Here is a 23,187-nt window from a genome sequence, read left to right as displayed (position 1 = left end):
TGATTGCTCCTTGAGAGCCCTGAATCCCTGCCCCAGCAGTGCAGTCATGGCACCCTGTCAAAGCAGCACCATTGTGCAAGATCTTGCACGATTCTTGTGTCACTTTGGCCTGGTGAGAGAGGCCACCAGGGGCATTCTGCGGTGCTAGAATTTCTAGCACCACAAAACCTAGAATTTCTAGAACCACAAAACCTAGAATTTCTGTTGCCTAGAAATCAAGGGATAAGAATTCTAAGGGATAAGAAAGGAAGTAGGACTGTCTTTGGGGACTGGGTACAGAACTCAGGTTCAGAGTGCAGCTAGAAAAGAAGCTGCCATGGGATTAGACACATGCTTTGAAAGGATCGATTCAGGGTCCTTGGAGCACAAAGGCGTTCCAGAGGTTTCCTCGCTGTTACTTCTTCCCTATGCTAGGAAAGGGCTTTGGAGCTACGAGGGTCTCTGGACTGCTGGGCGTGTGCGGTGCTGGTCCCAGTCCAGAATCTACTGGTGGGACTTCTTAACTTTGGTGGGGGTCACCTTTGGGGCCACCCTGCTCTCTGCAGGGATCCTGTTGGGATTTGGATTCTTGTGTCATTCCAAGTTTCTACACACCTAGGCATACTACTGCATAGCTCACTTGCACAATGTTGCATTGATCGCACTGCTGGTGGCTGGCTTCACCTTGCTGGTGCCTCTTAGTTCTCACACTGGCTGCCTACAGCTACCTGACTCACCATCTCTAGCTGGGCTACTGCCTCATCCTTACAGCAAAGCCATTTACAAGAACTTGCTAGCAATCCACTACCACAGCCCTGGCTGCTGCTGCGCTTATAACAGTGACGCTGTAGAAAAATCTGGGTTTGAGGACCGGGGTATGAGGGAATGTTTTGGGACTCAGGCACAGAAATAACAGGGCAGGGACTGAGAAACATCAGCTGAGCTAGCTAAGCTAACCAACTTTAGGGGACTAGCATTTTTTTTTCTTTCTATCAAAATGTGGATACTTCACTGCAGAGAGGTATGCAATTGCACATCAGTTTCTCTTAGAACACAGAGACTCACTGGCATATTGCAGGCCTTAAATCTCATCAGTAACCAGGTTAGGTACAAAGATGCATCTAGCATAGGAAGAAAGAAAACCAGTGCCATCACTTACCTAGCAACATGGCTCACCCACACTGACACTTCCTACCCAAGATCATGGTTGTAGGAAAGCCAGAAGAGATGCAGCCACTTGCAAGGCAGGCAGGGGCTACAACAGTCTGCGTTCCAGGGTAAAGACAAGACAGATCTTACTGCAGTACTGCAAACAACTATGAGATTCATTCAGGTTCAGTTAGCAGAGGAGGGTGTACGGTTTAGACTTAGTAGCATTGCAAAGCCTGAACCAAAGTAACTCAGCAACACAGAGGGGCTTGCATTCCTAGCTTCCTGTAACCTACAACCCACAGAAGGTGACAAGATGACACTTCCGTAGACTGCCAGGAACTTACCAGAGTGGAATGCAACTGTAGACCTCCAATGGGAAGGGGAAACCAAGGGGATAGCTTTGCAAATTGCTTTTAGCCCCACTGAGGGAAAACTCTGTCCTTAAGGGTTTCAGACACCTCCATCATCTGCTGCTCTTGCAACTTCTTGCAACCTAGGTACTCAACAAGTAAAAATCCCTTTACCATGTTGGTTCATTGTTTATTGGGAACAAAAGTTCAGAATTTTGCCTTGCCGTTCAGCAAGCTACCAAAATCCTTTCTGTGGACTAGTAACTTGAGGACTGAGACTTTAAGTAAAGAAAGTGCTCAGTGCCTACAAGGGATATAGTTAAACCTAGAGGGTCTCGGTTTCTTTGGACTGAGACACTGGCTTTTATAGGGTGGTGGCAATACTACTGAACAAGGATCTTTGAGGGCTCTAGGGTTCAGACTTAACAACTCTGAGCATCCTAAACCCTGGGAATGAGACTAAGTATACTACAGAGGAGTACAAAAAAAAACACAGAAAAAAAACAGAGACAGAAGAGGTGCCAGAAAAACAGAAGGACCTGCAAAATTTAATATTAGACACAAGAGAGCGAAGGTGGTGGTAAGGGAAGCTGGATTAAAGTGGCAACCTTTCCTTTGGGAAAATTCAATATGCCTGCCTAGCAAAACAGTTCACCATCAATTAGGTATAGCACATCTGACCCTATATATGTACTATATAGCACATATATAACCTTTCAAGCATACAAGACTTAGGACAGTGGTGCAGCCTTTAAAAAATTATTTTAAGCATTATTTTACTTGCAAGTAAAATCTTTTCAATATTTAAACTGAAAAAACTCAGGACTTTCTAAAGTCCTAAAAAAATAAACATACATTTATAAACCAGGGAAATTAACTCAGATTTCCCCCGCCTGGCCAGGCTGAAAACTGGAGTGACACCACTCACTGTTAAAAAAAATCACTGCCGTTAACTTAGCTGACTTCACCAGTCAACTAGAAGCACTAATTGCAACCGAAGGAATTAGAGAAGTTTATATAACCTATTTAGACAATAGGAGATAAGGCACATGTGATAGACAACATGAAACAAAGAAACATGAAATAAACAGGCAGCATAAAGTCAAAATCTTACACCTTCATACATGTCCATGGACTTCAAACACCCCAAACATATCACTCACTCTATACACATCTATACTTATAAATAGCATATTTCACATTACACATGCTTATAATTTACAGCTCTAATACACATGCAAAAGAATTAAACATTTTATACTTACTTTAGACTTCTTTCCATTCCGAGGTTTCCAACACTGCCAGTACACTTACAGTACAATCTTACCTCTCTTTTCTTTAGATGCCATGACAGCATTATCACTTCAGGTACTACTTCTGTTAGATCTCATTGTTGGATCAACAATAAGCACACTGTCCCTTTTAACTTAACTTTCCGCGTATTCGCTGCTCCTGAATTCTTACTTTGCCCCATATTCTTTTTAAATTAGCACACAAAAGCACACAGCTCTGTTATAACTATTAAATCACTCTGGCTTAAAACAACACAGCCTTAGATAGGAAGCAGATTCACTGACTGTTTTAGGATACCTGCCAACTGCTAAAGCGAACTTTTCATTACAAAACTACTTGAATAACAAAGCAGCAAGTTTTCTTCTGCTTTAACTGAATCACTTTGATATTTACAAATTTAAACTCTCTTTCTCTGTCTCTAAAAAGACAGTGAGCACTAATTAAAGATTGCTTACTAACTTTCCCACAGGTATGTCTACTACACACAAGGGCCCAGACAATATCACCTGTTTCACCGCAGTTCTAGCCACCTAGAACTGGAACCTGCCTTACCCAGACAGTAAAATCACCGGGGATACATACAATTGTCCCCAAGGGCCCTTATTTACCCAACAAGGTTTACCTAAGGTACCAGACTAGTACCTACTGTAGCTCCTGTGTAGCTTCTCTGTACTGTAGCTCCTCTGTAGCTCCTGCTGTAGACTAGCTCCTACTGTACCCTGTACTTACCTTGTTGTATGAGGTCTACACCCTCATGTAGCAACTCCACTGCAGCTCCACTGCAGCAACTCCACTGCAGTAACCTCTAACCTCTGGTCGACCAGACAGACAGACACTTAGACAACACTTACCTGCTTGCACCACTCACACCAGTAGACATCATGTGCAATCAGGGGAGAAATCATCAGAATCCTACGTATCCTGTATCCTACGTCTTTTTCAATTTAAGTTGCTTGGGGTTTTTTTTTTTTGTTGTTGTTTTTCTAACTGCTTAGCAGAAAACAACCAGAGTCCCATCTGGGTCAGCCAACTGATAGAGAGATTTCTGGGACTTGGTCTCTGGGTCAAAAGCTAAGCAGACATAGACTCTTTTACAAGCGTATAGAAAGTTTATTTACATGCTATTTACAGATTAGGAATAGATTAGGATGGATACAGGTTCGAAGTTACCCTATGGTGGATCGTTAATTTCTCCCTGAACCACACCCAAAACTCCTTTACTTGTACTCTGTCACAAACAAGTGACCCATGTGATATACATGTAATTTCCCTCTCCTTATTTGGCATACTGGTGCATGGTTCCAGCCCTAACTGGGAAGTCTGTTAGCCATGTATAGAGAAGTTCTGGCCTGCAACTTTGATTACATAAGACCCTGGAATGTTCCTTTTGGGAAAGCTATGATGCACATGTTTTTCTCTCTCTGCAGGTCATCTTGACATAATGACTTTTTCTATCCTGGTGTTAACAGAAAACTAGTCACAATTTTGGCTCCTAATTTCAAGTGTTTTTCTTAGCTGAAGAGAAGTTAGGTTAACCCTTAAAATCTATATCACTCCCCATCCTCACAAATACATCCAGTGATAGTTTCTGAGTGCAGGAGCTCTTTGACACATGTTAACCACCTCCTGATAGTTGTGTGTGTGTGTGCGCGTGAGAGAGAGGGGGGGTGTCGTTGAGTAACCACATAATATAAAAGACAACAATCTGATTTGCAGATAGCAGGTAAATTGAGGTGGTTAGCAAATATAACCCAACTTACAGTTTTGTTTTCTGAAACTGCAAGGGGAGAAAATACATAAGATGCCTTGATGCAACAGAGGGTATCCTTTACATCAGAATACTTCAGTATATACCCAGAACACTTCAATATATACTCTTACAGCTCAGGGTGCATTACTTCCTCCATCACTCTCAGCCCTTCTTGTCCATCTCACTCTCTCTCCCTTGCTGGCTTGCTGTTCTACTGCTCGCTCACCCACTTACCCCTCTCACTTTCTCCCTTCCTACCCCTGTCCTCTCACTGCCTCACTTTCTCTCCAACCCACCCTGTTTGTCTGCTCTTTTACTTTAGGCAGCTGCAGGAGGAGCTGCCATCACTGCTCCTCTACAGTCTTCCACATCCTCCTGGCCAGGTTCTGCCACTGCCATCTTCTTGCACATCTGCTTTTTGAAATGGCAAAGACCAGAATGGGAAAGGAGTAGGAGAGACTAGAGTGGGCTGTTGAAGTGTCTCTACATTTCTTCCCTCACTTCCATTTTGACCTCTGCTTTTTCAGAAGACAGGAGCATGGGAAGGAGATGTTAGCTGGAGCTGGCTAGGACACAGGAGGAGCAGTAGTAGCAGTTGCCAGGGCATGTAACCAGCTGTAAACACTACTCCCTCTCTAAAAGAAGAGAGGAAGCAGATCTGTAGTGTAATCTATCCTCACTATACCCCTGAATGAACCATCAACACCTGTTGTTTAAGGATACAAATGCTATCAAGAAATCAAGCTTAAGAGAATAAACTTAACCTAAACCACCAACAAAAACCAAAAATGCATCTGCTGTGCTGTTCTTGGTCAAACCTGATGGAGATGCAGAAAATGGATACTATCCAGTGTATTTGAAAGCTTCAAAGTGATTGTCTTATAAGTGCCTTCCTAAATGTAAACACAAGACAAAGAGGGGCAGTAAAATCTCTGGACAGTAATTCTAAAGGTTCGATTTCTCCCCCACCCCTTTAATTCTGAAGAAACTAGCAGAGAAAGAGATTGTATTGCATTTATTTGTTATACAGTACCATTTTCTAAGAGAGAAAAAATGGAGTGTCGAGTCATTCACAGTACATAACTATGCAATTTACTTGTACATTAGATAGTGTGTGTAATAAACTATAATAAGTGAGTGTCTGGGGGAGACTGAGCACTGCAAGCAATTGCAATGGCTTTATGTTGAAGTGGAGAGAGAGAGAGAGAGAGAGAGCTTTGCTCCTGAAATCTTAGCAGCACAGTCAGTATCGATCTCTGATGTGAGTCTGGGACAATGAAGAAAGAAACAAGAGAATGCGCCCAGTTACATAAATATGCAGACAACAAAATGAAGTGCCATGCAGCAATCATTTCAGTTGTTATGTACTCTGCACCACATTAAGAAATATTACTGTTTCTTTTTTTCTTTTGCAACATAAGATCACTGAACTCTGGCTTCCATCATTGCTCTAATTTTTCTGTTACAAAAGCAGGGCTTTTTGATGATGATGATGCCAATATGGTCTTCACCATATTATTCCTATTGCATTATATAGAACATACTGTGTAGAGGGAACATGGCAAGCTAAAGTAGGGGGGGAGAAGCTGTTAACTGTGTTTAAAAATAAAAATTATAGGGAAAGCATTAGCTAGCATAAATGATCCATTCAGCACTGTACAAAATGAAAGATAAAATCAATGTGGTGGAAATGCATAAGCTCTCAAAGTCAAGCTAGAACAGGGAAAAAACAGTTTACTCCTGCATGAATTGTATTGTTGTTCAGTTTGTATTGTGATTCAGACTTACTGTACAGATGCATCTGTAAACTTTAGCAATAACAAGTTCCAAGAATAGATGGTGTTACTATATGATTCTGAAGGCAAGCTAGTATAAAGATATTTGTTTTTAAGTGAAACTACACTGAGACACAAAATAGGTGAAATGGATACATTTATTGAAGCAAATGGACTTCAAGAAAGTAGGACATGCACAGACACAATAGACAATGGGAGGAAAGAGTATATGGTTGTTGCACTGAGCTAATCAATTTAAAGCCTTGCTTCTTAGAATAGAAAGCAGATGTTCTAAGAAGGGACAAATAGTCGCCTGGCAAATATCTTCTAGGTGGAATCTGATGTGCACAGAGTTCCAGTGTATGAGATTTCCCCCAGTTGTCATAGATTAAGTGCTGCCTATAGTTTTAGCTGGGAATAGGTGCAGTATCAGTATAAATATTCTTAATAATAATAATAATAATAATAGGGCCCACATCTGTGGTAGAAGATTGAAGCATGAAAAAGATGCAGAGCAGAGCCTAGGTCTGGTTTTGCAGACATCAATCGCTGGCAGGCCTGTCTGCCCATGAAGTGACTTGAAACATTCATGTGGAGTAGCAACACTGGAGGTAAACCGATGAGCCCCCACTTTTTGTGTCTGCCACTCTCTGGCGGTCCATCCAGAGTAGGTAACAAGTGATGTCAAAGTGAGCAGACTCCAGTGCACGAGGACAAGGGCACAAAAGTGGATGAAGAAATCAGGATCAAAAGAATTGGTTTGGAAACAAGACCCTGGCTTAGTGAGGAATGCTTGCTTTGCGTGCAGAAGGTCTTGAGTTCAGTTTCTGATCTTGGATTGTGAAAAATCTCATGCAATCCAAGATGGCAGCATCCAAATCTCTCAAGCTCTCATGCGATCCAAAATGGTGGTGTCCAAGTGAGCCAGTAGGAGGGGCCTTGGAGGGGCCACTGGGGACATCCGGCAGTGCTTTTGTGAGTTTGCGCGGTGAACAGTTTGGGAACCACTGCACTATAAGTTGAGGGAGTAATGGTTTATGCACTGGGAAGAGCTGACATGCCCCCTGTCCCCCCAAATTCCATCTGTCTAGGTTGATTATGAGGAGGAGAAACTGAGCTCAGGAGTAAGGCATGCAGTTAGTATGTGGCACATATTTTATTCTATTTGATTTTTTTCAAATATTTCTACTCCAACTTTCTTTGTAAACTCAAGGTGGCTTAACAATAAAAACACTTAAAAATATAATAAAAGCAATAAGAAAAACACAAATGTGGGAGATCAAATCGGCAGCATCACCTCAGAAAGGTGAGCATGGAGGGACGGGGAAAAGCTATCAGGAGTAATCTGGGAAGTTTGGCTGAAATGAGTGTCTCTATACTACTTTGAAATACTGAATTTTACATGACAGAGGGTGTTCCAAGAGTAAGGAAAGTAAGGAACCACCACTGAGAAGTCCCTACTATGTTCCAACAAGCCATACCTCAGGCAGCAGCTGTCACAGCATTTGAAAAAACCCAGTCTAAAGTAAGGGATACATTAGTATTATATATCCTTCTATTTCAAATTCTATTTATAGGAAAAAAGCTTGCTAACATGTATTTAAAATGCTTGCTTGGCAGTGCCCCAAACCCAAATTTTTGTTTGTGGCAGCTGTTTTCTGGTGCAGACCTCCTTCTGCATTGTCTTGCCACTTTCATTTTTTTAATCCCACACTAGGATTAAGAGAGTAGTAGCCTCAGTAGAGAAGTGCATAAATACTTAACTGACACACACTGGCAGGTTTTGTTGTTGCTTGTTGAATAGATTGTAAAGGTGATCCCCAGCATGCCATAGATCACTGAAGAGCTTCTGTCTTGTATTGATTTGATGGTCTTTAACTCTTAATGCTGGGGTTTTTGTTTTTTCGTGCCTCTCTCCATGAGCCACAGATAATCTGTATGTAGGTTTGTAGAAGTTTTCATATGTTACTTTTCATGAATACCAATCATTTTCATTAGGCAAACAGATCTGTATCTGTATTATCAGTTTGATTTGATTGAATTTAGATGTTAGAAGTCAAATGACACTAGTCAGAATCAAATTGTAGTTAAAAACATGTCAGGCTTTACAGGTCCACATATTTATCGCTTCTATTGCTAAAATATCCAGGTCCTTAGCTGATAGTTTTTTCACATTTTGAAACTGAAGTGTAGTAGGGAGAAAAAAAATATATGACCGCAAGCCTAAGAGCATCTTGGTAATAAAAATCAATATGTTACATGAACATGATCTCTGCTGCACTGAGAACCGGTTGAAGACCAGGAAACAGAGAGTGGGTGTCAATGGGCAATTTTCACAATGGAGAGAGGTGAAAAGCGGTGTGCCCCAAGGATCTGTCCTGCGACCTGTACTTCTCAACCTTTTCATAAATGACCTGGAGACAGGGGTGAGCAGTGAGGTGGCTAAGTTTGCAGATGACACCAAACTTTTCCTAGTGGTGAAGACCATAAGTGATTGTGCGGAGCTCCAGAAAGATCTCTCCAAACTGGCAGAATGGGCAGCAAAATGGCAGATGCGTTTCAATGTAAGTAAGTGTAAGGTCATGCACATTGGGGCAAAAAAATCAAAACTTCACATATAGGCTGATGGGTTCTGAGCTGTCTGTGACAGATCAGGAGAGTGATCTTGGGGTGGTGGTGGACAGGTCAATGAAAGTGTCGACCCAGTGTGTGGCGGCAGTAAAGAAGGCCAATTCTATGCTTGGGATCATTAGAAAAGGTATTGAGAACAAAACAGCTAATATTATAATGCCATTGTACAAATCTATGGTAAGGCCACACCAGGAATATTGTGTCCAGTTCTGGTCACCGCATCTCAAAAAAGACATAGTGGAAATGGAATAGGTGCAAAAGAGAGCGACTAAGATGATTACTGGGCTGGGGCACCTTCCTTATGAGGAAAGGCTACGGCGTTTGGGCCTCTTCAGCCTAGAAAAGAGACGCCTGAGGGGGGACATGATTGAGACATACAAAATTATGCAGGGGATGGACAGAGTGCATAGAGAGATGCTCTTTACACTCTCACATAACACTAGAACCAGGGTACATCCTCTAAAATTGAGTGTTGGGAGAGTTAGAACAGACAAGAGAAAATATTTCTTTACTCAGCGTGTGGTTGGTCTGTGGAACTCCTTGCCACAGGATGTGGTGATGGCATCTGGCCTAGATGCCTTTAAAAGGGGATTGGACAAGTTTCTGGAGGAAAAATCCATTACGGGGTTCAAGCCATGATGTGTATGTGCAACCTTCTGATTTTAGAAATGGGCTATGTCAGAATGCCAGTGCAAAGGAGGGCACCAGGATGAGGTCTCTTGTTATCTGGTGTGCTCCCTGGGGCATTTGGTGGGCCACTGTGAGATACAGGAAGCTGGACTAGATTGGCCTATGGCCTGATCCAGTGGGGCTGTTCTTGTGTTCTTAAGCTGTATGAGTCTGCTCAGATCTGCTCTAATGAAATCTCTGGCACAGATTTGAACAGCCCATGCAGGGCTTTCAGGTGCAGGTGGGGGAATAGAATGGTGGCAGCCAAGGCTGCTGCCCCCTCTCAGACCTGAACTGTCCCTGGGCCACCTTTTCCCACACAGGAACGCCCCTTCCCCATGTTCCTATTGCCCTTCCCCTACATAACCCCTCCCCGCTGCTTGGTGGGGAATATACTGCTGGTGGGTGTCCAACCGGCACAGAGGCCCCTCTCCGACTGGTGCTAGTCTCCCCACCAGCACCTTTCCCCTCCCAGCCACTACAGCATGTCTTACATGGCATATTTGCATCTGCTGTAGCCAGGCTGCCAGCGCTGCCCACCAATAGGAGTGGGCTGTAAATCTCATGAAACTGTATGGGATTAAACCCCATGTTCTGAAATTTATTGTTTTAAATAGGGCTCAGTCGCAACTAATTTTAGCATAGTCAAAGTTTATGAATATACTGTTTCTTTTCAGTATAGTTCAGTGTTTCTCAAACTGTGGGTCTGGATCCACTAGGTGGGTTGCGAGTCGATTTCACCGGAGTCCCCTTTCATGCCAATACAGGTGTGTACCCCTTAGCGACCTTCCGGCTAATGCTGGAACCGCATATCCAATGACCATGTTTGCCCCAAGTACCAGGCAAAAGGGGTCCCAGCATCACTCTCAACCCTGCTGTGTCAGCCCGGCAGAATAACCAGTGGTGCTCACTGTGGCCAGAGCCAACATAGTCTTGCACACAGAGACTTGGTAACCCGGAAGTGACGTGATGACATCACCACGTCACTGCCAAACTTATAGGTTGCTGAGCTCTACACTGCGTGATAGCACCTCCAGTGATGCTGCTGGTTAGCAAGCAGGAAAATGTTGTTGGAAAATGTAGAAATGTGACTATTTCTGTGCCTATGCTTCTGTAGGTAGAGACAATTGTGACATGGTAACTGAAGAATGGAGCTTGTCTGCTGGATTTGGTTCACCCGCTTGAACATAGTTCTATTTATGAAGATCATTTAGCTTATTAGTACAGGTATTCTGAAAAAAATCCTTAACTTTTCCATGAAGGCTTCTAAACAAGTCTTAGCAAATTTTGGCTATATTTGATATTCATCCATTGTGTATGACTGCCATCAACCCTATTACCTCTCCCAAGTCACCAGGAATTGGGTGTGGGGGATGCACAAGCTCTTGTCCTTCACATTGCACTTCAAAGGGATTCGAATTGCCTTCTGCTTTGGACACAGTCTGATTTCTAGCTCTGCTTTGCAAGCACTCAGAATCTCTCCAAAGCACAGAAACAATTCTGAAATGAGATAATCTCTCTAGTCAATTATTCGAGGGTCGGGGGAAGCAGAGTTACCATATTTTTTGCTCCATAAGACGCACCTGACCATAAGACGCACCTTGTTTTTAGAGGAAGAAAACAAGAAAAAAATATTCTGAACCAAATAGTGTAATAAAATATTTAATAAACAGAACAACATTTGAACCATGTAAAGTGAACAGCAGTCAACAGTGGCATTAAGAACCATTATCACTGTCATTAACAAATGGAGAGACTTAAAGGTTTGAGTACTCTAGTTTTCTGGAAACCCCAAGAACTCATCATCACTAGAGTCAGAATTTATGAAGCTCACAAAAGCAGGTGCACTCAAATAGGGGATCACATTATCTTTCTGCTACAATGATGTTCTGCTAAATTCCAAACCACTGGGCCTCATGCCCGCTTAAGGCTGATCAGTCCCCCTTGTGCAACTCACCAGTACAGCAAGCAAAAGTGAGTCCAGTTCCAGTCCACAGGTGCCAGGTAAATCAGTCCCACCAATCAGAGTTACCAAAACAGAGTCCAGAGCCAATAAGCCAAATTACAGTCCAAGGTCAGGTTCCAGGTAGCTCAGTCAAATCCATCAGGGTATCCAAGTCCAGTCAGATTCCAAATTCAATAAACCCAGTCAGTCTCCTCTCCTACCTCCAACCTGCACTCCTTCAAAACCCACAAACCCTTTCTGCCTCTGGTACTCCTTATATCCCTGAGGGCCCTATTGCCTTCCAGTGGCTGCAGCTGTGCAGTACAGTCTGCTGGATGCCCAGGCCTTACCCTTAAAGGGGCCACTGCTGAAACCACATCTACCTCCTTGCCAGTTCTTCTGTGATTCCAATACAAATGAACAAGTGAAAAGTCCAACCACAACTTGAATTCTCAAGACACAACAAACCTCTGGATTTATGGTGAGAACCGAGCCTTACCTGGGGCTTGTGCAATAAGCAAACACTGGCATTCTGACCAAGGAGACAGTTTTTTCTTTGTGATGGGGGGGGGGGGCTTACATTCAGATGCTGGATGAGGTGAGTGAAAGTGCCCCTCCCCTGCTGTGTGAGTGGGGGGGGGGCAGAGCATCTGTGTGTGTAAGTGTGCATCTTTTTAGATTGTGAGCCCTTTTGGGACAAGGAGCCATTAGTTATTTGATTTTTCTCTGTAAACCGCTTTGTGAACTTTTAGTTGAAAAGTGGTATATAAATACTGTTAATAATAATAATAAGTGAAGGGGGCAGCCTGTGTGTGTGAGAGAGGGGGAAAGTGTTTGTGTTGCAGAGAAGTTGTGATGCTCCAGGCTTGGGGGGAGGGAAGAGTCTGTGATGCTCTAGGCTTGGGGGGCGGAAGAGAAAAGCTGTGATGCTCCAGGCTTGGGGGGAGAGCAAGAGTCTGTGATGCTCCAGGCTTGGGGGGGGGGAAAGAGAGAAGCTGTGATGCTCCAGGCTTGGGGGGAGAGAGGATGTGATGCTCCAGGCTTGGGGGGCGGAGAGAGGCTTTCCTGGGAGTAAGCCCCCCTGACTTTAATGGGTCAGGGGGCATGCACAGGAGTAGGCATGCACAGGATTGGGCAGAGTAGGCATGCACAGGATTGGGCAGCGAGACTGCCACCCCACCCACGCTTTCCTGGGCGTGAGCCCCAGTGACGCTGAGACTTACTTCTGAGTAGACATGCGGGCTTGCTCAGCAAGACTGCCACCCCATCCACGCTTTCCTGGGAAGCGGAGCCGAGCAGAGCGGGCAGGGGGCGGGGCCAGGGGCGGAGTTTTGTTTGTTTTTTTTGCAGTATTCACTCCATAAGACGCACGCACTTTTCCCCCCACTTTTTGGGGGGAAAAAAGTGCGTCTTATGGAGCGAAAAATACGGTAGTGTGTGACTGTTTTACTTTCCAAACAGCTACTGTTACCCTGCACATGCCCAATCTTGTCTGATCTTGGAAGCTAAGCAGGGTCAGGCCTGGTTAGTACTTGGATGGGAGACCACCTGGGAATACCGGGTGCTGTAGGCTTACACCATAGCCTTTCGAGACTGAAGGTTGCCAACTATTTACTTTCCAAGACTTCCAAGTGTGGCATGAAATTGGAGAAATGGAAAAGAATCCAAATGTGTACTGGAGGGGATGCATGAGATGCTTACTGTGGCAACTATGGCTTGCCCATTTATGGATCTTTGCTTATAAAGTGAAAGTAATTTGTGACTATACATCAAGATTATATTCACATGTGAAGAAGTCACTGTTTATACTATGATAGGTAGAGGATTTTTTAGACTGGTCAGTAAGTCATGTTTTGTGTTTGTGCTCTTCCCAGCTATAGATGATATTTTTTGGTCTTAATTCCTTTAATTCAAGGTGCCCAATGTGTGGTGATTTCATGTGCACTGCAGCATGGCAGTCACTTATAAATGCAGCTACACAGTGGCAGCTCCATGTGACAAACCAGTTGTGTGAAGAGACTCTATTAACAGTTGCAGCAGTATTTTTTTTTTACCACAAGTATTTTAAAACACACAGAATTGCACTATAAGCAATGAGAGGCTCAGAATTTCCACCGGATACCTTGCAAAAGACAATCCCTGGGCACTTCAGTTCCCCACAGGTCTTGCACAGCTGCCATTTCATGATACAGGTGAATGTCGCTTAGGAATGTTGCAAACAATGACCATATAGAACAGTGATCAGTCTCTCCTCTGAATCTTTGCCTGGAGCAAACTAACCGATTTCTTGAGCCTTTGATCTCTGATCTCCTCAAAGCTGCAGCAGAACCACTAAACTCATTGTGATGGAGGCATTTGCCTGCTCAGCCTCCTCCTTCTTTGATATCCAAGATCTGCGGAAGTGAGGTGTGTAAAACCCCATGTGACTTCTTGCTGAACATCAGCAAGAGGTAAAAGGAGATAAAAGGAGAAGGATGTTCAGCAGGCAAGTAGCTGGGTTACAACAAGTTCAGTGGTTCTGATTCAGTGATGATCAGTTGATAATCAACTGTTCTGCTTCAGGAGGATATCAAAAATTAAAGGCTCGGGATGACAGCAGGAAGCAAAGAGATCTGCAGATAGCTCCAGAAAAGCACTAGAAAAGTGGCTGCTCTACTCCCCACTCCCCCTGTAGGCAGTGTATTCACTTAATGATGGATTCATTTAACAACGGGGATCAGCGGACATACCTGTCAAGCAGCACACGTCCCTGTATTTCTGTGATGTGACAAAGGCAACTTGAAGCTCTGTTTTAGAGATCTGAAATAAACATATACTTCCACATTTGGAAAAGAGTTGTTCTGAAAAGTAGAAAGCTGTGTCATTTTACTTGTTGAAATGTTTTGCTGTGCAAGTATGATTTTTATTGGGGGATAATAATAGATCTATGTATATATTTGAGCATTTTTGGTAGATAATCATGGTTCATGGATAATCCATGAGAGATCTATGAATTGGAGTCCCATCATCTATTTCTGCTTTGTACTTTTCTTATACTTTTTCAAGTCTGTGCCCTTTAAGCAACCCCTCTTGCTGTTGGGTTAAGAATATTTGTAGTAATCCTATCGTATGATATATTCAAATAGAGTTTATTTGAATACTTAAATTGCGTTATCCTCTGTTGTGCAAATTGTTACTATTCATATAATGTGCTATTTTAAAAGATGGACTGTTTGCTGAATTCCCTTTCATTGGACAATTTTTTTTTAAAAGAGTACTTTAGAAAGACTGGTCAGCAACCCAGTATCTCTGTAACTCTGGTGAGTTCGAAAGGCCTACTAAATATTGCACAAGGGAGAGACCGCAGACAGAATCTCTGTCAATTTTACTTTGCTTTGTTCTCTTGCTTAAGATAGGTGTAGGACTACTATTATTATTAATATATCCTAGCTTTTTTTCTGTAAATTCAAGGCAGCATATGTGTGGTCTGTCAGCAGTCTCACATCTAGGCAACAATTAGACTGAGACTTGCTTAGTTTCAGCAAAGTTGCTCTATTATGTGCCTTCATACCCATGGAATAATAATAATAAAATACTCTAGCAGTGCAGTCCTAGCATGTCTGCTCAGAAGTTGTTGTTGTTGGCATCCTTCAGTCTCGGAAGACTATGGTATCGCGCTCTGAATGGTGGTTCTGGAACAGAGTTTCCTCTCCAGTGCGCAAAGCCTGGGTAAAGTAGGTATGGAGGATAGGCTGTTACCCATGCAGCAAATCCCCCCTCTCCACGTCGCTGAAATGGTCCAATGGAAAGGCAGAAGCCAATACAGTTGGTTCCAGCTGCGTCACAGGAGTTGCCAGAACGTGACTGTGTTCAGCCATGAACTGCCTCAGGGACTCTGGCTCTGGATTTTGCCTCGAGGTTGACTCCTGAAGCCTTTTCAATAACTGGATGTAGCCACAAGGCAGTGGAGGTTTGGGATCAGAGTTTTCCTTCTCTCAGATGAGCTGCCTTCCCAGGCTAACGAGTCCCATCTACCCGGTGGCTGTTTAGTTGCCTCTTATGACAAGTACATCCAATCTGAGGGCCTATTCTTATCCCCCAGCCCCCAGGGGAAGAAATAAAATAATAATAATAAATAAATAAAAATAACATTAAAATAGAAATAAAAAACAGAACACCACTTTCTGCACTGCTCATTTTGTCAAAAGCAAAATCTGTGAAAATATAAAACCAAAAAGCACACCTCTACCAATAGACTTTACCCACACAATTATTCCGAACACCCGTCTTACCAGCTCCAAACCCAGAGCTAGGAATGGGAAATTGTTCATACCTTCACACAGAGACACAGCTCAGAAGTAAAGCCCATTAAATTCAAAGAGACAAGCCAAGGGAACTGGGGATAGAATTGCAGTCTAAATGTGCTTTTAGTTTAATTCTCATGTGTTGAGTATATTTTTACTGTGATAATTACAAAAGGTATGCCTATGAATATGTACTTTACTATTTTGACAGTATCTATTGGTCATCTACTTGGTTGATATGGGGGGAGTAGGGTTGGGATGTAAAGAGAGCTGTAGCTGAATACATTTTGCAGATACTGCAAAGCCTTTCAAATTCTTCTTGGTACCTATATGAGTTTCTGTATTTGATTGGAAATTTATTGTTGCTCTTTCATTATTGAAAAGTTTCTAACAAAAATTTCTGAGAACTGGAAACAGCCAAGAGATTGCCAAGTATCAAATTTGGGACAGTAGCCAAAACTCTCAACTGCTGTTTCTGTTTCCCTTCCATTTTGTTTAGTAAACTGGAACCAGGCTAATTCCAAACGTATTAGTTATATAATCTTATGAATGAAGAGGTGAGTCATGCCTGTGGGTCAAGAATGGAGGCTAAGGAGAAGCAGCTAGTTCAATGCCTCTGAACAACATACATGACATTTTGTAATTCAAGTGCCCTAGCAGTGTTCTTACCTTGTGGAAAGCCACTTCACACATTTCCTCATGGTGCTATCAGACTGTTTAATTTTTTTAGCATCAGCCACACATTAGCAGTTATAAGAATCGAGGTTCAAGGTCTGTTGTTCCAATGAAAAACTGGTAATGTGTGTATAGTATGCCGTGTGGATGAATGATGATGGTATGTGAGAAACCTGAGTAATTTAAAGAAATTGTGATGAGGAAGTCGCATCTAAAACAGAGTGCAATGAAGATTGAGTTCAGACAAAAGAGCAGAGACTTTCATCCTATCACCTGTTCTCTTACATCTGCTAAATCTATTGGACTCAATCCTTGATTTATTTCTGACCTCAGGTTCTTCATTTTACATGTTTCTTGACATTCCAGTGAAGTAAAACTCCTCAGAATTGCTTCAATTGCATTATCTTACTGAACGCCTTGCTAATATTTATGATTAGTAGAGCTGTTTTGAAAATGGTGTTTTAACTTTACTCAAAAGTAAGCTCATTGTGCTCAGTAAGATTTGGGCTGTAATCCTGTTTTATTCACTGGAAACATAATAATTAACTAACCTCTCATATAGACCAGTCATCAGCATAAAAGAATTGGGACCCTTTCCCGATCACAACTCATGACAGATTGCCAGTTGCAAGATGAGGAATGTGGAAACGTGTCACTCTCTAGATCAGGCTTGAAAATAATGGCTTACTATATTAAAGTTATCTGGGATGAATATAGGTTCATCTCAGATTACCAGATCTGACCCAGGGCTCCTTCTTTGAAACTCATATCCAGCATGTATCTAGTCCTTTGTAAACTAAATCCCTTGCATATGCTCAGCCTAGCATTAAGTGAGCTTTCTTGCACATTTGACTAAGTCAGTACTTCATTTCCATGCCAGAAATCACCTGCTTTATTTTAAAATACTACTGAGTCTTCATATTATCTTTCTACACAGCTAATACCTAGTCATTGTCTGAATCAGTATGTGTACCTGTTTGAGTTTAGTATGTGTAGGAGATTTACCTTTCTCAGCCTAGGCATCAGCAATTGACATGACCAGCTCATGTATCCATGGGGGGGGGGGGGTGCAGCAGGAAACATAAGAGTCCCTGCTGGATCAAGTCATAGGCCCACCTAGCTTCCTGTATCTCACAGTGGCCCACCAAATGCCTCAGGCAAGAGACAAGACAACAAGAGACCTGCATCCTAGTGCTATTCCTTGCATTTTGCATTCTGAAGTAACCCACTTCTAAAATCAGGAGGTTGCACATACACATCATGACTTGTAACCCATGATGGACCTTTCCTCCAGAAATTTGTCCAATCCCCTTTTAAAGGCATCCAGGCCAGATGCCATCACATCCTGTGGCAAGGAGTTCCACAGACTAACTGCATGCTGAGTAAAGAAATGAGGTGCCACTGCCTGCATCATCTTTGTTTGACCTTGTGTTGTATATTCAGATGTGCCCAGGAGGCTAAAAGCATGAGGTGTAATGGTTTTTTGTTATAGAAGACATAGCTACTTGCTGCCTCACTTCAGGCTTGCACTATCAATCTACTTCAGAACCGTTGCCTCACAGTCCACTAGCATTAATCTCCTGGTTTTGCTCACCATGCTCAGGCAGGCAGGGAGAAGCTGTGAGAGACAATAGCTATAAGGCTTTGGAGCAGTGATAGCAGCAAATGTAGGGGCTGCATATATCCCAGCTGAAAGGGAGAAAAATGATTAGTGTGCACCTGAGTGCTGCTGCAAAGTGATGAGGTGAGAGAGAACAAAACTGAACCTCCCCTTCTCACCCTCCCCCAGAACCCAAACACTCCCTGCCTTTATTGCATCCTCCCTCTGCCGCCTGGCACAGCACTTAACTTCCCCGTGGCTGTCGGACTGCAGCGCCTTTGGAATGGCATAGACATTCCTGCCAGAAGCTTACTCACATAATGTTGAAAAGTGCTTTATGGCACTTTTACCACACCCAGTGCTGCGTGGACTCTCGCCAGCAATAGGATTGGGCTCTTAGTCTTTAAGATGCTACAAGACTCTGTTGTTTTTAAGCAGCGATGTATTTCACAAGAGGCAAGCTTTACAGCAGCAATAGGTAGACCTTATGAGAACAGCTGTTTGATGTGTTGGGACAGTTGGGTAGTAAAGTCAAGAGGATGCTCACTGGACATAGGGTTTTTAAGGAGCTGAGATGAGTCATTACGATTGCAACCAGCAACTGCTCCAAACACATTTCAAAAACTGCTTCACATAGAGCACTTGAAATAATTTGTGAAGGCATGCTTATGTTTGAAGATATGAATATGAAAGTTAGGGGATGGAGCCATCTCATCAAGTGGAGCTGGTGAAAAGCAGGCTGTGATGAGTCCAGCAGTGTCCAAAGACTTTGAACCCAAGAAGGGTGTCCTACCCTGTTTCCTGAAAATAAGACCTACCCCCAAAATAAGACCTAGTGTGTTTTTTGAGAATTGCTGAAATATAAGACCTAGTTGTGATCAGGACGCGGGGCGGAAGGGGTTCTTGGGCTGCACTCCTATGCGTGCCACCTAGAAAGTGTGTGCTGTGCTACCTTGGGCAGAGGAAGCTGAGGAGGAGCTGAAGAGGGAAGCTGCAAGTGAGGCTCTGAGGCTCTCCACACTTTCCAGGGAGTAAGTCCCATTAACTATAAAGGGACTGACTTCTGAAAAAAATTACCCTGAAAATAAGACCTAGTGTGTGTGTTTTTTGAGCCAAAAAAAAAAATATATATAAGACATTGTCTTATTTTCGGGGAAACACAGTATGTTGCCTCCTCTCATCCTCCCATGTTCCTAAGGTCTACTGATCATTACCACAACCAAATTTACAGTAAGATTCAGAATGGAGAATTTAAGAACATAAGAACAGCCCTGCTGGATCAGGCCATAGGCCCATCTAGTCCAGCTTCCTGTATCTCACAGTGGCCCACCAAATGCCCCAGGGAGCACATCAGATAACAAGAGACCTGCATCATGGTGACCTCCCTTGCATCTGACATAGCCCATTTCTAAAATCAGGAGGTTGCACATACACATCATGTCTTGTAACCCGTAATGGATTTTTCCTCCAGAAATTTGTCCAATCCCCTTTTAAAGGCATCCAGGCCAGATGCCAGCACCACATCCTGTGGCAAGGAGTTCCACAGACCAACCACATGCTGAGTAAAGCTTGTATTTGGTTCCTGACAAATGGGAAGCACTCATAAAGTTTAATACAGTAACCATTAATTAAAAGGAACTTTTAGTAATATGTGCTTTTTAAAACTGTAGATAATACAAAAACAGATTTATAGGGTGACCGACTTGAGATACTTCTATATAAAATCCTGAAATTTGGGGAAGAATTAATACTAAAGGAACAACATTTAGAATCTTATTTTTATTATCCTTGTTGGGATTCAGTTTTCAAAACCTTTCTCTGTAGAATTAACAGTGAAATAGATGCAGATATCCTCAGTAAAAAGGAATTTGATATGGATTATATGCAGTTGCAACTTTCAGTGCAAATGAGATGCTTTAAATGCAACTTTTTTGTTTCATTAAAAGCTTGCTAGTGGGGATATTCATATGACTCCCTGGATTTTTACAGCTGGTGTTCATTCTTGCTGTGAAATCAAATTGCTTTAGTATCTCTTTGCTTATTCTGGAATGTGAAAGCGGTGCAGCAAGTTGCTGGGAACCATGTTTCTTAATTTTACCCAGGATATTATCTGAAACAAAGAGTGTATCAGAGTATCTGTTCTTACACTAATTTTGAGATGCTGTGTAGAAATTACTATCCCACACATAAAATTGACTTTAAAGCACTGTTCCATTTGTCATACCTATTAAACATTTTATTCAATTTTCAGACTGAAATAATATATTTGGCAAATGAGGTCAGCCCAACAGGCACAAGCCAATCAATTGCTAGAAGGAAAACTGACTTCACAATGAAATTCTCCTCCTAGTACTTTTCCGCATCCCTACTCACAGGCTGACTGGAGGCCGGCTGTTTGATTCCATATGCCTTAAAAACAGTAATCCACTAAATGTTGTATAGAAATATATGGTTTAAATCAGTGGTTCTCACCCTTTTCAGCCCGGGACCCACTTCCGAGAATGACAATTTGTCTGGGACCCACCGGAAGTGATGTCATTAACCTGGAAGTGATTTCATGGCCAGAAGTGACATCATCAAACAGGAAGTGACATCGCTATGATGCTAGAACCAGAAGTGATGTCATCAAGCAGGAAGTAACATCACTGTTCTTACCTAGGAACTCAAACTGTAAATGACAAGAGAAAATATTCCAGAAGTGTCTTACAATTCTCCTCCCCTGCTACCATTGCTGTCAAGCAGAAAGAATAAAAATAAAACAACATCTGGAACAAAATATTTGTGACATATTCTCAGTACTTACTTTCAACCCATTTGACATACAACCCTGAAGATCACCAAAATGCTCTCAGCTGTGTGCTCTGACTTAAATTTCAGGTCATTTCGCATACAACCCTGAAGATCACCAAAATCATGGAAAAGTTCATCTAGTCCAACCACTTTCAACCTTTTTCAGCTCATGGCACACTACCAGTTTTTTACTTACTCCAAACCTCATACTCTCCAAATTTCTTGTAAGTCTTTGGCTGCAATCCGAACCACACTTTCCTGAGAGTAAGCACCATTGAACAAAATAGCACTTACTTCTGAGTAGACCTGGCTAGGATTGTGTCCTTTGTCATGTAATGATTTAATTGTATTAATTATATTAATTAAAAATTAATTATAATGTAGTAATTTAATGTAAGTAAAAAAACTGGTAGTGTACCTTGACAATTTTAGTGCCTTGTCAGTGTGCCATGAGCTGAAAAAGGTTGAAAATGGCTGGTTTAGGGTTTAATTCTTGCAATTCTTGACTCTCCTGCATCTTCATGCAGAGATGACACTGGGGTTGGGAACAGGCTCATGGGTCCATGCCCATTGAAGGGCTCACCCAGCCAATTCCTGAAGTCCCTAGAGCAGGAGGGGCACCAAACATAAGGCCTGTGGGCTGAATGTGCTCCTGAAAGCTCTTTATCTGGCCCTCAGGCTCTCCCAGCATCACTGTCAACTGCTCTCAGCTGCTGAACTGTGCAGAGGTGTTACTGACAAAAGGGCCACTTGTGAGATGATTTGGCTCTCCCATACTGGAAAATATGACCATGATTTGCTGATTTTCAGCTAATCTGTCATTTGCAGCTAATGAGTTTCTAAGTGAGAAAAAAGTACTTGTTTCTGGTCATGACTTGCTTAATGACATCACTTCCTGCTTAATTACATCACTTCCAGCCTTCATCAGGCATCCTGAATGCTATTTGGCCCCTGTATGAAACAAGTGTGTCCTAGAGCATCCATTGCTGCTGCCCACTGCCCCCTGGTAAGACTCCTCATTGGGTCTTAGCTGACCAAATGGTAGTGGACAGCAGTAGCAAGGGACATAGAAAACTTAAAATGCTGTTGCTGCTGCGAACATCTGCTACTGCCCAATGTTATCTGGCATAACATGGTCCAATGGAGAGGCTTACTGAGTGATGCCAGGTAGCAGCAGCAGCAGCACCTTGTTCAGCATGCACATGCTGGACATCTGTTCCTCAGTGGTGCCGACTAGTCTGAGAAAAGTTAAAGGGGACTGGTACTAGATGCTTTTCCTTCACTGCAAGAGCAATCCTCTGTTCCCCCTTTTGCCTTTTTTCCAGACAGTCATCATTGAAGCAGTATGTGCACACACAATCGCCATAGGGGGCAGGAATCAAGTGAGCCATCAATGGGTCAACCATAGAACTTTACCCTGCGGCTCCCCCCGCCCCCCCCCCCCCAAATCTGGCACCAGACCTGGATTCATGTTGTTATTCATGTTGTTTTATTTATGAAATAATGGAAGAACTCACAATTCATTGAAGAATTCAGTAGCATGGGCTTGGCTTGATATAGAAATATAAGGTGTGTCAGTAAAACATTGTGGATTCCATGCCTTTGTAAACAGAGACTGTGGCAAAAAGAACAAAACAAGAAGAAAACCACCAAAAAATTAAATAAACCAACCTGTAAAACAGCTTCATGAAATAATATTGACAGCTTAATAAATTAACAGCTTCGTGATAATATTGAAAACCCCAAAATGTTTATATGATTGACTCTTTAAAATGGAAAAATAGAGGCCCAGCCACATTCACACATTTCCACATTCACACTCTGAATACTCCAGACAAAAGAAGTGCTTTATATTTCTTAAAGAGAGAAAGAGCTGGCAATTAAATTTGTAAACCTAAGGCTGAAATGAACAGCTGTGTTCTCATGGGCTGCTCAGCTGAGTTTGCAGTGTAGCAAGAGCTGAAAAAAATCAGCTTTGTTTTGTATCCTGCGTTTTGGCTTTGAAAATATTTGGTTTTGAAATAGTAATGCATCTTCCTAAGCCAAAACAGTGTTTCAGCAGGCAATGCACATGTAGGAAAGATTAGCATTCAGAATGCCAAAAGGTTTAGGAGATTTATCTTGGCATAACTTCTTGCCTTAGAATAATGCTTGATACCTTGCATACAATACAACATACTAATATGGACTCAGCTGTGTCAGTGGATTTACTTCATTACAGGTAGATTCAGTGTATCAGTGCTTTGTCTTTTGCTACATGCGTATCCATCCCTTTCTCAGATATATTTCTCAAAG

At 42.5% G+C, this 23,187-nt stretch overlaps 1 protein-coding gene and 1 pseudogene across 1 annotated transcript in view; both read left to right on the top strand.

Moving 5' to 3' along the window:
• Positions 1-23,187, top strand: part of ASXL3 (ASXL transcriptional regulator 3) — a 131,975-nt gene that overhangs the window by 36,808 nt on the left and 71,980 nt on the right. The window lies entirely within an intron of this gene.
• Positions 12,998-13,117, top strand: LOC136650596 (5S ribosomal RNA; annotated as a pseudogene).

The sequence above is a fragment of the Tiliqua scincoides genome, chromosome 4 (assembly GCF_035046505.1).
Source record: "Tiliqua scincoides isolate rTilSci1 chromosome 4, rTilSci1.hap2, whole genome shotgun sequence".
Taxonomy (NCBI): domain Eukaryota; kingdom Metazoa; phylum Chordata; class Lepidosauria; order Squamata; family Scincidae; genus Tiliqua; species Tiliqua scincoides.
The sequence above is the reverse complement of the archived record's forward strand: the minus strand, read 5'-3'. Positions and strand labels throughout refer to the sequence as shown.